The sequence below is a fragment of the Notolabrus celidotus genome, chromosome 17 (genome assembly GCF_009762535.1).
Source record: "Notolabrus celidotus isolate fNotCel1 chromosome 17, fNotCel1.pri, whole genome shotgun sequence".
NCBI lineage: Eukaryota > Metazoa > Chordata > Actinopteri > Labriformes > Labridae > Notolabrus > Notolabrus celidotus.
In genome coordinates, this window is record NC_048288.1 from 22,825,788 (window position 1) to 22,840,601 (window position 14,814).

Genomic DNA, 14,814 nt, shown 5'->3' on the forward strand with positions numbered 1-14,814 from the left:
AATAATCTTGATTTAAGACAAACACTTTACTTGATTTAAGTAAATGCATTTTATTGGAGAATCTGTCAGGAAACAGCTCCATTGATAAAAGAAAGAAAGAAAGAAAGAAAGAAAGAAAGAAAGAAAAGTTGTTGTTTTAAGGGTGGGTTACAGCTTTCAGGCACTGTTTCTTCTAAATCAGATAAAAATATACATCCTCTAACTACATGCACACAATGAAACATCTACTTTAGAGCATAACTGTATAATCCTAAAAAACAACATGACTGAATATTAGTATATCCAGCTCACTATGAGAAGACATTATATCTCAAAATGCTCAAATTAAACTTTGTAATCATATTTCAAGTACAAGATGGTCTCAAACTTAGAGAAGTGCCGCTATAATACAACTCAAATTAAGGTGAATATATCTCAAATGAAGAAGTTGACATGGAATGTATTAGTGCAGAAATATTTTTTTTTGAGTGAAAAAATACTAATAGTTTTCCTGAGACACTAAGCTTTAAAATACTGGTAAAATATTGCTTAAAATAAGTTTTCCCTGCTAATTTTAAGATCACAGTTTTCTAAATATTACGTCTTATTTTAAGAAATCTTACCAAGCAAATTTTCACTTGTTCTATTGGCAGATTTTTTTTTGCTTATTTCAAGAAAAAAGTACCTTGAAATAAGTTTTTATTCTTGTTTTTGCAGGGGCATTTTTTCCAGCTGGCTAAATTAATATTGTATGTGTGAAAAAATAGATGAACTCCTGCTAAAGCAAACTGACACCGTTGCCGTAAAATTAGCTGCAATTCAAGCTTTTAACCTTCACTAACATCAAGATATGATGTAGAAAGGCTGGCTTATAGTCATATATAACGCTTAATTTTATCGGTGTACATAACTACATAAGGCAGAAGTTCATATCAGTCTTAAGGGGATGAAAGGCTAGCTAAACCATTGCTAAAGCTAGCAGACTAGACAGGTAAGCTCTCAATGAAGGCATGAAATTAAGGTTGGTTTGACTTTGTCTCAATCAAACTTTAATGGAGCCTGTAAAATCGATATTTATCAAGTAAATTTTCCTATTTTGTTATTTCAGTTTGTTAATTTCCATCCTAGTTACAAAGCAGCAGAAGGCTAAACTCCTGCTAAAGCTAACGAGCTGGCAAATAAACAGTAGCAGCTATTCCAGCTTTTGACTCTTTTTTAGACGTGTTATTTGGTGGTTTCAAGCTAAATTGATGTTTTGAACAAATATGAAAATGCATCCACGTGAAGTGTTTATCATTTATTTAATTTCAATACAGTTTAAATTGAATAATGATACAAAATACAAGCTAAAAGTCAGCTAACAGTAATTCACTTGACAACATAACCTTTCTACCGAAGTGCCTTTTTGTCTTTTTTAGGTGCCTTAAATTCCCTTACTGTTATGAAAATGTTTTGAATTCTGAATATTTTTTTTCAAATTCTTGCTCTTTATTATGTTTGACCCATAGACTGTATAAAACATGGCCGTAGTATCCATGACATCACCCATCTGAAGCTCTGTTTTGAGGCCAATTGTCAGCAGCAGCCATATTGCTGCTGTCAAGCAATTGAGATGTAAACAGGCGGGCTTTGAGTCTCCTGGCCAACAGCTACAGTGTTCCCGCCTGTCAGTCAAGTCAGCTGTGCCTCTCATTGGAAGACTCGTAATCTCAACATATTCTAAATTGCTGCAATGAGCTATCCAGACTACACTCGTTTTTTGAACCAGGCTGTAAACATGTTTATTTCTGCTGTAAAGATCGGCTTTTTCCCGTTCAAGTGTATGTGACTTCCGGTACTTCCGGAGCCAGCCTCAAGTGGATCCTCGATGAACTGCAGTTTTTCGCACTTCAGCATTGGACTCATATTTTTAGACCGGAGGTTGCCGCTTGGTTTGACTACATTAATCAGAATATTTAAGAATTAAAGTCTTTGCTAGATTGAATCAAAGGCTGTATAGCTCACCAGCACGAGCCATGCACAGCGGAGGTCATCTGACTGGGCGTTTGATTATTTGTAGTGGAATGAATTAAAATGATTTTCTTTGAGCTTTAAACCATGCCAAATTCAAATAGTCACTGATGTAAATATCCTGTTGAAATACAACCGGAAACAAATAATCCCAAAATTAGGATGTATTACCGACTAAATGAAATTCCTTTTCACAAGTTCAAATGAAAGAGGTTCATGGGTAGGCCGTGTGATTTATCATTTATAAGAAAAATTTAACTGATATTTTGTATTTCATTTAAAATGTGTGGTATAGGCTTTAGTAACATGGGTACCGCTCGCTGTAGAGTTCAAAGGTTTCAATAACATACAAATATTCTTAAAACATCACTGACTTCTCTTTTCATCTTTTCCAACTCCACACATAAACACGGTTATTGAAAATGTCAAATAAAAACTAACTTGTCCTGACTTTCTCTCTGCGAGGTCATGGTCGAGTGCATCTTAAACCAGCCTGTGCACACCTTCATGTTTACGCTGCTGTGTTATTTGACATCTAACACGTTGTTGGTGGGTAAATGAATGGATGTAACTGGATGTTTAATGAGAGAAAAAAGCTACAGAAAGAGCCTTACATACAATATTTAGCAATTTATTTAGATTTCCTTTGGGGTCAGTGGAGAAGAATACATGTCAGGTTTGCTTCTCATCAAAGCTTCATGTGTTTGCCTCACCAAATAACAACAAGACAAGTGTAAGGAAGAAGAAATATATAAATAAATGGGGAGAAAGCCTTTTGAAACTAAACTCAAAAGTTTGATACGGCTTCCCTGTCCATGATGCCTTTGAAAAACGGGCAGGCTGCTGAAAAGAAAGTAGTAAATAAATAAATAATAATAATAAAAAGCACAGACAACATAAATTATTAACATTAGACTGAAAGATGATGTTCAAGATGCTTTTTCGTCTTCCTTTCAGCTCTCTCTCCCCCTTCATTTCAAAACCCTGGATGTATTTTTGAGTGGTGATGGCTGAGGTGTACGCAGCTCAGGCGAGTTATTTGATGTTCTTTTGTTTTCTACCGGCGCCATGTTCATTGTCTTTGCCATTAACAATGTAATTGTGCAGATGCAGCTCCTGACCCATATCTGTTTTCTCAAACTGTTTGTATATTCTGCTGCTGATAAAAGTTTTCTTTCTATTCTCTCTCTGCAGCAGCTCAGCGTTTGAATGAAGGGTTACAGCACAGTTGAAAGGACTCCTAAAGCAGAATTACGGAGTAAATGTCAGGGTTTGAGGGTTTTTTTTTTTATCAGTCACTCTTGGATGTGAATGTGTCATGCACAAAAAGTTTTGGTCCAATTTGTGCAAAAGTTGTTTCAGTTTTACTGTATCCTGTAGAACGTTGTATACAAGAAATATACGAGGGCACGGAAAATAATGATTCATTCTTAAAGAACAACCATCATAAAGCTTAATTGTTTAGTTTGTTAAGTAAATAATTTAAAACAGCATGCTATCTTTGAGTTTTGACTTCTTTGTGATCAGACTTTGTACAAAAACCAAATACATTTGAGATTTTTAAATGCAAAATTAACTTCTCCTACTTATTGATATAATCCAAATCTACAATGAATGCAAAAGTAACATATTGCTGAATTCAAGCAGCACTTTTTGACTTTAGATATTGTGTTATGTCATGGAGGAATATTTAGCTGGTTGTGAAATAGACTGAAATTCCTACTGATGTCTCTTTATGACTTAAAAAAGCAAACAAGATCATCAACAAGACAATACATCTGCTTTCTGCTAATACAGCCTTTTTTAATACTTTAGGGGCCATAATGTGGATTTGCATGTCTTATTTGTTATCATGATTATTTCCTTTTTATGGTTTACTTCATTTCCGGTTTTGGGTTCATGGGTCTGGTTTACCTTTTAAGTACCTGTTCAGTTGTGTGGTGGGAGGCATACAAAGAGGGTGAGTGAGGTTGAATATTTTTTGTTGACCGCCACCTTCATCGTCATTATTAGCGTTTATTTAGATCGTTTTGGTATTGAATTATTTTGAGTGTTTCGTTAATAAATAGAAAACTTTCCTTGGACTTTGATTTTGATTTATGGCCAGACACGTCACAAACTTCGTCCACTTAGTCTCTGCGGCACCTTTCAATCTTAGCCGCTTCAAATACGTTCCTCGGTAAAGATTCATGAGTGATTGTTTTGATTGTTGAAAGAGAGCAGGGTGAGTTATTTTGCAAGAAACTCTAATTACACATGTGCAAGACAAAGTCAGCAATTACTGCTTTGTCCACAGGGGGGCGGCAAAAATAACACCAACAGAGAGTTCCTCACAGGAGCTATAGAGAACTCAGAAAATTAATTTGGGCTGTTGCCTCACTGTCATACATTCAGTGGTTGAATTTAACTACATACTGTGATTGAGGTACTTGTGATGCTTTTATTGAAATGAATACTGTGTGAATGGCAGCTTCAGTTACTTGTAAGATTACATTTTTACAGCCCCCCTGCAAAAACTTCACAATTTCTTCTTTTTTTAAAAAGTTATATTTAGGGGCTTTTTTGTTCTTATTGATAGGACAGCTGGAGAGAGACAGGAAACGTGGGGAGTAGAGAGCGGGCGAAGACCAACTCCCAAACCAACGAACTCTCCGACGAGGACTATTGCCTCTATATGTGGGGCACTTGGACCGCTAGGCCCTCCCTCCAAAACACAAAAACAAACAAACAGAAAAGAAACCCTTCACAATTTCTGAATTTGAATGTGAACTTTAAAAGAAGACTTTGGATCAGCTGGATCACCGGACGATGTCATGAAGATGAAAACGGGAACATATTTAGCAGAAAGTGTACTTTAAAAAAATATGTATAAGAGCCTTTGATGCCTTTATAAAGAGGATAGAACAGTGGATGGAGTAGGAAACTGGGAAGAGAGGGTCAGGGATGACATGCAGTAAAGGGCCACACACTTTGAGGATCACAGCCTCTCTAAATGGGACGCCTGATTTAACCGCTGAGCTAAACCAATGTGAACGTGAGCTTTTTAAATACTTTTTTCAAGCTGCAGATTAAACAACACAACAGTATTGAACCTGTGTAAATTAAAACAGACCTAAAACCGGAAAAACAACAGTAAAAAGTAACATAGAAACTGACCCAGCAGTAATGTATTCAACTAGAATCCTAACAGAGACTTTTTTTCGGTACATGATGACGAATTGACCACGCCGAATTTCCCTCATCAGGATAGATGAATAGTGACTCTGATACTGAAACTTCTGAAACTTTTATCCTTTGTTGCTGTTTATAAATAGAAACTTAAAGAATTTTGAATGCAAGCTTTTTACCTGTTTTAGATGCAGTTAGAATGCTTAACTGGTGGCAGATGATAGAGCTATTGCACAGTGTTTTTGTTAAAATACACAATGAAACGCACTTTTAAGATTAATTTCTTTTCCTATTTTCAGCAGAGATCTACTGTAAGACAGTAGAGTAGTTTAAAGAGCATTTGTGTCGTTTGATATCTTTGGCTTACAGTCTAAAGACAGTTACCCAGGAAGACTTTTAATCTCTGAATCTGGTGGTTTATTGTTGTAAGTCCACAGAGGCCAACAGGAGCCGCTGAGGTCAGTGACCTACAGTCCTTCTTTTATTTTTGTCTGTCCAGTCCTTACTTCATTTCTTTTTCACCAGGATCACGGTGAAGCCTCCGGTCCTCAACCAACTGTCTGACTTACTGCAATAAAACATCCCCGTTCATCCTGCAACCACCTGAAATTGTCCTGAATGAGAGTGAGAGAGGAGAAAAGAGGAGAGGAGAGGGAGGCCGGATAGAAATATTATGACATGTCTGCGCTCCAAATGGATTATGTTTCAATATCAGTCAGGACACAGAAACAGAGAGGTGCAGAGGGAGCTAGCATGTGTTGGATGCAGATGGTTTTAAATTGCTGCCTTTGTTTTCCATCAGGCATGAAGCATTCACTTTCCTTATCTTTCAGACAATGCGCGGTGGGGCTGATGTTCTGCGTAAATGAACTGTCTGTACATCCCTCACCCTCCGCTCCTCCTCCTCCTCCTCCTCCTCTTCTGCCTTGTTTTCACTTCCTCCTCAAGGTTGAGATGTTGGTACACTGACTGTGAAGCCCGAGCTGCTCAGGCGTCTCCCACTTTGCTGCTCCACACACCCTGATGCCTCTGGAGGTGCAATTACCAATCCTCACATGCAATCGAGGTTGGCCATGCATATGATCCCTTTTACTTTCACTGTTGTTCCTCATTTTTTTCTACCTTTTTTCAGCATTATTAGCAATGACACAGAGTGAGGTATTTGCAGGTAGAGGAGTTAATAGCGCAGATCTTTACAGAGACACCTGTCTGACGTGAGCAGCTGATTGCATCTCCTCATAGTCCATTTCACTTTCTAGCAGCACAGTTTTTGAATGCACATCTTTAAGCTGTGATGTCTTCGTTTTCAGCGGCCTGAACTTATCTCAGTGTTTCTGTGGAGGAATCTTTTCCCAAAAGTCTCACAAACACACAGGTGAGACTGAAGGAGCTGCAGTAACACACCTGCTTTCCCCCTCTTTCACACACACACACACACACACAAACACACACGCACACAGAGAGAGAGAGAGAGAGAGAGAGAGAGAGAGAGAGAGTGAAAGAGAGAGAGACTGTACTCTAGATTTATATATGCTGAAGATAAAAGAAAGTGATCAATAACACTTTATTTAAAAGTTCACATCCAGCTCTAATGGCTTGAAGCTGTGTGAATGCATTTCTTTGAATACAGGGAACATTCACAGAAGGACCTGATGAAAACAGACAAAACAAACATGTATTACTTGGTATTACTAAAAGAAAATGTGTGTCTTTGAAAAGTTTCAATTCTTCATTTGTTACAGCTCATGAGCGTGTTTAATCGATAGCTCTATGATTGTAGTCACCTGTTTAAAAACCATTAGGACTCTTTTTTGAGTCGACCTCGAGTGCCAAAACCTTTATTTCTCAGTCTTATCCAACACTTCACATTATCTCTTCTGGCTAAGTTTTAAAGTTTCTCTCAGTTTTTTTGAAACTCTAGAGTTCTGTCCTCAAAGACAAACCTCCATGAAAGATAATCTTTTAAGAAATATTCTGATTTTTGTGCATATGTTCTGGCTTATGAATCTTTTTTATATGAAATAAGAATCGCAGCTTTACTCTTGTCCCTGAATTCAACACTTGAAGATAGTATGAAGATGATAAGGACGGCAGGAGCCTAGAAAATGTTCATGAAGAAAGGGATGGCCTTTCTTTCTTTTTTTTATCAAGGAAAACTTTTGTAACAACAACAGTTACCAATCTGAATATTGATTTATTCAGTTGTACCTCTTCAGGCCTTCAGAATAATAAAATGTGACAGTCTGAGACCAGGTGAATGGTTCTCATAGCTCCAGCTGTCACTGCACACTGTTCCAAATGTATTTAAGGTTATCTTATTTCTCTATTCTACTAATCTTTTTGGCATCTGTAGCAAAATAACAAAATAAAGAATATTCCATTAAGAAATAAGGATAAGCTAGGGACATAGCCACAGCTAGCTTTAGCTAAAGCTAAAACATATTTAAGCTCTAATAACTACAACTAAAATTAGGCATGCTAGTTGAACAACATGTGTAGTGTTTATGAACAGCTCAATTAATAACGGAAAGAAAAATTTAGCTACAACTACTGCTAATGCTGTCTGGCTTAGCTAACAATAAAACAGTTATAGTAACTTTTCACTTCAGGAGACGTATTAAAGTCTATTTGCCCATAACTCAAATATTTAAGTGAAGTTTACTGCAGTTTCATTCTGTATTGATTTAAGTTTTATTACATCTTTTTTCCACTGAAGAGAAATAGCCAAACCCATGCATTAGCTAACTAGCTTATTCAGCGCTGTAGCAGTGGCTGCCATCTCAGCTTTCCACTCTTCTTGTGACGAAGCAACAATACTCATATAACAACAAATGGACAGATGGGGGGATTATAGATTGATTTATTGTTGGTGTCAGTGTTCTGTAAATGAAAGTAGCACAAAGATGCTATCAAAACAAAAACGTTTTTGTATTTAGCTTAAGCTAAATGTTGTCTTCTAGAGTTGCCACCCGTCCAGTTTTTCACAGAATTGTTCTCTTTTTTCACCAGCTGTCCCAGGAAAATAAAAATCTTTCCTGGGACACGATTTGTCCCCTTTTTTTTTTAGGAAAATGCAAAAACCTCATTTGATTTCCTTCGTTCTGTAGTCTAGAGAGGTCCCCTGTGCTTCTGTGGCTATTTAAAATTATCTCTGTTTTCTTCCCATCTATGCATACGTCACACGCGTGGGCCCTAGCGCTCAAAGCGGCTCAAGCAGGGAGGGAAACTTGACCGAAGAGAGACAGCAAGCTGAATTGACTGACGTACTCCGCACTGAGGTCTTCTTTTCACCAACCTTTGGCGTCTCCATTTGAAATGGGAGGAGAGACAACTGACGAGGAAGGAGATGGAGCAAATACATGCAAGCCACCAGCATGAAAAAAAAAATATAATAGTTACAATCCAGACTGGGCGACACTGTCGGAGTTTGAATGGTTACGGCCGACCCAGTGAGACAATTTTTACGCCACATGTGTTTTGTGTCCGGTGAAATCTCAGTAAAATATGAAGGGAAAAACGAGTTGGAAATCCACACAAAAACCAAAAAGCATCAAGCTGTGGTATCAAACAAACAAAAACAGGCAGCCATTGCAACTTTAATGACCAAAAAAGGTTCACCAGAAGAAGAAAAGATTGCAGCGGCAGAGCTTACCCGTGTCCTATGTCCCAATTTGATGTTCATTTGGTCAGTCTGAACTAGTAATTGTGGCCGAGCCCTCCACCCAAAACAATTGGTCGAGTGTCCCTTTTTTTCAAAAATCCAAGGTGGCAACCCTACTTCAGGCAGAGTGAAGTTACTGTATATTAACACCGTCATGTTTCCTTTGTTTTCACTACTTCTTTTGTCCATTCTGTCGACAAAGTTGTTCAATCTGGTTAGTTGTAGTCATTCTGCCCTGATAGAGCAGCTGAGTGAACGTTGGTGTTTCAGGGGTCATGACCACCAGAGCATCAGAGGTGGAAGACTAGTGCAATAGCAGGCTACTGGGATATGTTTCATGACATAATACATCAATCTGAGGCAAAAGGGCTTAAGAGAATGCTAAATGGACTGTTTTTATATAGCGCTTTCTTTAGTCTTCTGACCACTCAAAGCACTTTTACATTACATGACACATTCTCCCATTCAAACAGTGAGCATCCAACAGAGGCTGCTACGTAGAGCCAATCAGTTTTTACTAATCCCATTCACACATCGATGATACAGCCCAAGAACACTCCGCATGTGGTCAGTGCGACCTTGGATCCCATCCCTGACCTTCCAATTGAGAAATGCCCGACCCTACCACTGAGCCACAGCTGCCCTGAGATTCAAACAATCACTCTGCACTCTCATTTGAAGCATTAATAAAACAGTTTCAACCAACAACAGAACTTTTGACCCATGTGGTTCAGCTGTAACATATGAAATAAAGCTCTCAATGATGCAACGGATGAGTCAGTACTACACACTACAGGACTTCCGTCGCTACAGATTCAGAGGATTTGTTCTTGACATCAGTTTTTCCTTTTAATGTAACTTGCTACTAGTCTATGACTCAGCTGCAAATGTCACCTTTTACTAATTCCATTTACAGATTTCATTAAATATGACTTTTCTCCAACCCTGCAGTAAAAACGTAGCTCCAAATTTGGTGCTTTTCTTAAATTTGAATGTATCTGACGAATGCATGTTGATATTGTTCGTTTATGGATGAATAAAATGGCCCATCCTCAAACTACTTTAATGATGTAAGAAATTGTGGGTATACTGTGGTAGAACTCAATGAGAAGCGCTGTTATTTTTTTAAGCTGTCTGTGCATCCCCTTTTTTTTTTTTTGTGTGTGTATGTATTGGTTGTTGTTATGATTATTATTTGTATATGTGTGTATGTAATTTTATTGTTTTGTTTTTTTAGTTCTAGGTGGCCCTTGCCGTTCAGGGTGCCCCTGCTTGTTTGTGCTTGTTTACTGTGAAAATAACAATAAACTATGAATCATAAAAAAAAAAATGGCCCATCCTCCACATTTGCAAAACAGTAAATGTGTTTCTCAAAACAATTCGTACAAATAGCAAAACATCATGGATCACCTGCAAAAGCTAGTATCTTGCTCAACATTCTTAGTTCATCTCTCAAAAGTAAATATCTGTGTCAATGAACATGTCAGTGCCATCAGAGTGACAAGTCCTTGTCTCATAGTGTACGGATAGACAGTCAAACTGCTTAGTCATGTTGTCAATATAACAGTGTACTGTGGAGGGACGTTCTGATGTGAACTATGGCTAAACTTTTGATGATAGTTATTGTAAATTGTAAGTTACACCTTAGTGGGTGTGGGAGATTGATTGCAAGAGACTGGACAAGATTCACATGTATGTACGTACTGTTTAAGTAAATGGTATATTTATAAGTAGGCCTATATATATACTTGCTGATGGTTCATGAGATGCACCTTTGAGCTGTGTCAGAAAACTGTTTGATCATTAGTTGATCTCATGCTTCACACATTTCCCTTCATTAGAGAAAGTCGAGATTCACCTGGGAGCAATTTACCAATTCAGGACAGATTTAGAAAAAAAGTCTGATGGAAATGTACAGAAATATGATATTCTGACAACATGTTCAACCATTTTGCATGTGAAGACTTATTTTGCATGTGAAGACTAATGCCTAAATGTTGTGGAGGGTGAGACTATTCAACAGAGACCCATTATAACACATTTTGATCATCAACATGACATAAGCACTTCATAATTTAGGAAACAGCAGAGAATTGTACATAATAATTTGCATGGATGTACCAAAGCATTTCAACTTGTTCAAAGAAATGAGAAACTGCTTTTTTGATGTGCACAAGTGACGCAATGATGTGAAGATTGAACAAGTAGTTTTGAGAATTTCAATTCTGATCTGAGAGATGTACCAAAGCGACTGAGAAAAACTGTAAGACGTGTGGCTCTCAAGAAACAGCAGCACAACAAGCAAATGATACACGTTCGAACACATGATGAACGTATATCAGTGTGTGAGACCAGTGAACAAACAATGGACATAGAAATAGAGAAGCATGAAAATAAATATGCTAAACTTTTAGTGATGACAAAGTTTTTCACTGTTTGGTTATGACACTTGAGTAAATGATCTGTGTGCCTCCTCACTTAGTCTCTCCATGCATACATTCCTGCATGTGTGCGGTTATATTTGCTGTAAAAGTTCTCTAAAAACCCTTGCCATCTTGTCTAAAATATGAGCAAATAGAATCACCGCACTCGGCCTGAAATGTGAGTGTATGACTTAAAAAAAAAAAGCAGCAGATGAAAAGTGAAATTGTTTCCCCCTCTGTCAGGTAGTTTGTAAGCAGCGCATGGAAAACCCTTTGGCAGAGTGCAACTCTCCTGCTCATGGGTCATCGCAGCTTTAAGAGCCGGAGGAAAATAACCGTCCCTGCCCTCCATCATCCTCTCATCCCGCTGACCTCTACGCACGGTATAGTATACTTACAGCACATGCAGAGAGAGAGAATGATTGCATATCTGAGAGGTGACACGCTCGGACACATCTTTGCTTTCTTATTAGTGGACGGACACTTTGGTCCTTTTTTTTACACCGCCTGTGATGAGACCCCTCTTCTTCTTTGTGCATCTGTGGAAAATGGCCAGGGGAAATCACAGATGAGAATCACTCAAAGACAGGGAGATGTCAACAGGCACATAATGATAGCTGATGGCCCCAGAACACTCTCCCCTTCTCCCTCTCAGCCTTACCTGCCCAAGTTGCACTACACTAGAAAACATAATTAAGGGTAAAAGAGAGAGACGGAAGCTTATAGCTGTGTTTTCTGTAAGCAATGCTCTTTGTTTTATACATCTGGGAGTCCTTTTTTTCTTCTCTATTTCACTTCATGGTGAGAGAGAGAGAGGGGAGGAGGAGGAGGAGCGCTCCCTCTGTGAGATGCCAAGGTGCTCCCAGTCCATTGTGCTGCTGGCTGTCAGGTTAAATTAGGGAGTACAGGCTCCGTGAGTGTAAAAAAATCAATACTTGATGGAAGATTGCTCCCCGGAAAATCTGTTTTGATTCCAGGATTAATTCTTGACCAAAGGCTCCAGCAAAATGACATGCCATTAGGCTGAAAATGAACACATTCTGTGGTGGAAATTGGATGGAAATGTGTCAGGTGATTGCCCCGGCTGCTTGTTTTGACTCCTTTCTGAGCGAGGGGGGACTGAAGGTGTGGCAGCCATGAATGAGGCCTCCAGGCCGACTCCATTTTCCAGAACAGGGACAGCTCCGCCGTGGCCTCGGAGCAACAGTCTCAAGGCCATTGTTGTCTAGCGGCTGCAAATGCATCCAACAAGGTGAAAGGCATTAAGGCCCACCGGCTACTCTCTCTTGTGTTTTTTCATAAAGCCTGGCATGAAAAATGAGAAGATCCGGAAATAAAACTGAGGAATTCTTTCCTCTACACTCAAACGTGAGGGAGAAAAGGGAGACAGGATGTTTTATTGATGGGTGAATAATGTGTTCGTCACAGCGGATGACATTTTCTGTTTGAAAACTTCAGCAAGGAGCTGTAAAGATGAACTGCAAAGTGATTTAAAGGTGCGCTAAACATGAAGTGCCCCAAAATCAACATGTCTTCAGATGCTTAACAACAAGTCTCTGAGCAATATAAATATAATTAATTTGATTTAATGCAATGATAAATTACTTCTTATTTGCATTTTTTTGCATACCAGATGTAAATGTCACAGAGAAACAGATTGGTTTTTTTTGCTGACCATGATTAAGCAAAAAATTATTGGATGTGTCATCTAAATCTGTTTCCATTATATTCATGAAAAATAAATGGTTTTTTTTTATTATTGTCATAGTCATATTTAATACAATTCAATATAAAATAATATTTTGAAAAATTAGATCAATATTTAATTAAATTTGGAGATTTTTTTTTTTAATTTTCCTGAATGTAGATCAGTAAATTTGGATTGATCCAACTTAATGAGACATTTTTGTTTTCACAATTTTGCACTTTTGTAAGAACTTTTAACATCGATAGTCTCTGAATCCACAATTTCTCAAAGTTTGATAGTGATGCATTTAAGGTAAGTTTCTGATGCCTGATCTGGCATGAAACATGGTTTTCACTGTACAGCAACCACACAGATATTTTACTTAATCTAGTTTAACTATCCTTGGCTTCATCACTTTTCTTGGTTCGACTTATTTCCTAAAAAATGTCCATCCTTTAAGAGTTGTTGATGGTGTGTCCAGATTAAAGAGAGAACAAAAGTAAAGTCATATAAAGCCAGTGTTGTTTGGATGATGAATACTGATTCTGAGACAAAGTTTAGAGACGATATTATCTGTGAACACATTGAAGCTGCTCTGCCTGAAAAGGTTTGAGTCTATTCAGTTACTGTTCAGGCTACACTAAATTTTACAATGAGATACTAGCGCCCCCTGCAGGATTAAATATTTAGTATCATCTGATGTGAAAGCTGCTCAGTTTCAGTCATTAAAACTACAGAAATTAAAGTTAAAGGAAAAAATACACCCTTAAGACTTCAAAGTACAACTTGTGAAATATGTATCATAACCGTATAATGTAATACAGATTTACAAGTGGACAGTTTTTAAAGCTCTTAACAGCCTTGCTCCTCCATACATCACTAATCTGTCATTTTATGTTCCACCACGATCACTGAGGACCTCTGATGCTTCCCTTTTAAATGTTCCTCATGTGTCCCTCACAAGCACCGTCCAGAGAGCTTTCTGTTTTAATGCACCAAAGCAAATCTTATTTTAGCCTTGTATCATTTTATCTATCATTGTTGTTTTCTTTTGTGAATCACTTTGGGCTGTATGCTTGAATGTATGAAAGGTGCTAGATATATAAAAATGAGTTGAGTTGATTTTGAATTTTTTTTGAATGTTTCAATTCAGTTCTAATTCATATGTATTGCCATATATGTATTGCCATAACTATTCTAACTGTTCACCAACCCTAAACTTAGGAGTCATCTGGCAAAAAGAAAGGCTGAAAACTCATTTTCTATTTCCTAGGTTTTATTTCAAAAGTAGCTACTAATTTTGTCGTTATTTTGTACTATAATGGGTATAATTCACTTTTTTTTGGTAACTTTTGTCATTCAACTTTTTTTATTGCATTTTTTTAGTATATCTTTGTTAAAAAGTTAAAAAATGTATATATAGTAATATAAAACCAACAAAGGGAAGAAAAGAAAATACAAAAAAATATTAAAATAATAATAATAAAAAATAAATAATAAAAATTAACAGTTCAAACCAAACGATAAACATAAGAAAACAAGGTAAATAAACAAAAATAAATAAATAAATAAATATATAAATAAATAAATAAATAATAATAATAATAATACACTTTTTTTTTAATAAATAAGAAAAACATTCCGGAAGACATCTCGTGACCCCCCATGTGTGTCTCATGACCCCCCAGGGGGTCCCGAACCCACTCTTTGGGAACCCCTGGTCTAGTTGAGCCCAATTGTACGCCCACTGATGTCAAAGTAAGACCAATTTTTCTCTTTATCTGCAATTGGTCCCAACCATAGACTGTAAATAAAAACAACATCCCAACATGACCCCACAGAGATAAAAAACGGTGCTACAATATAACTACAGACCTCTTCGTCCC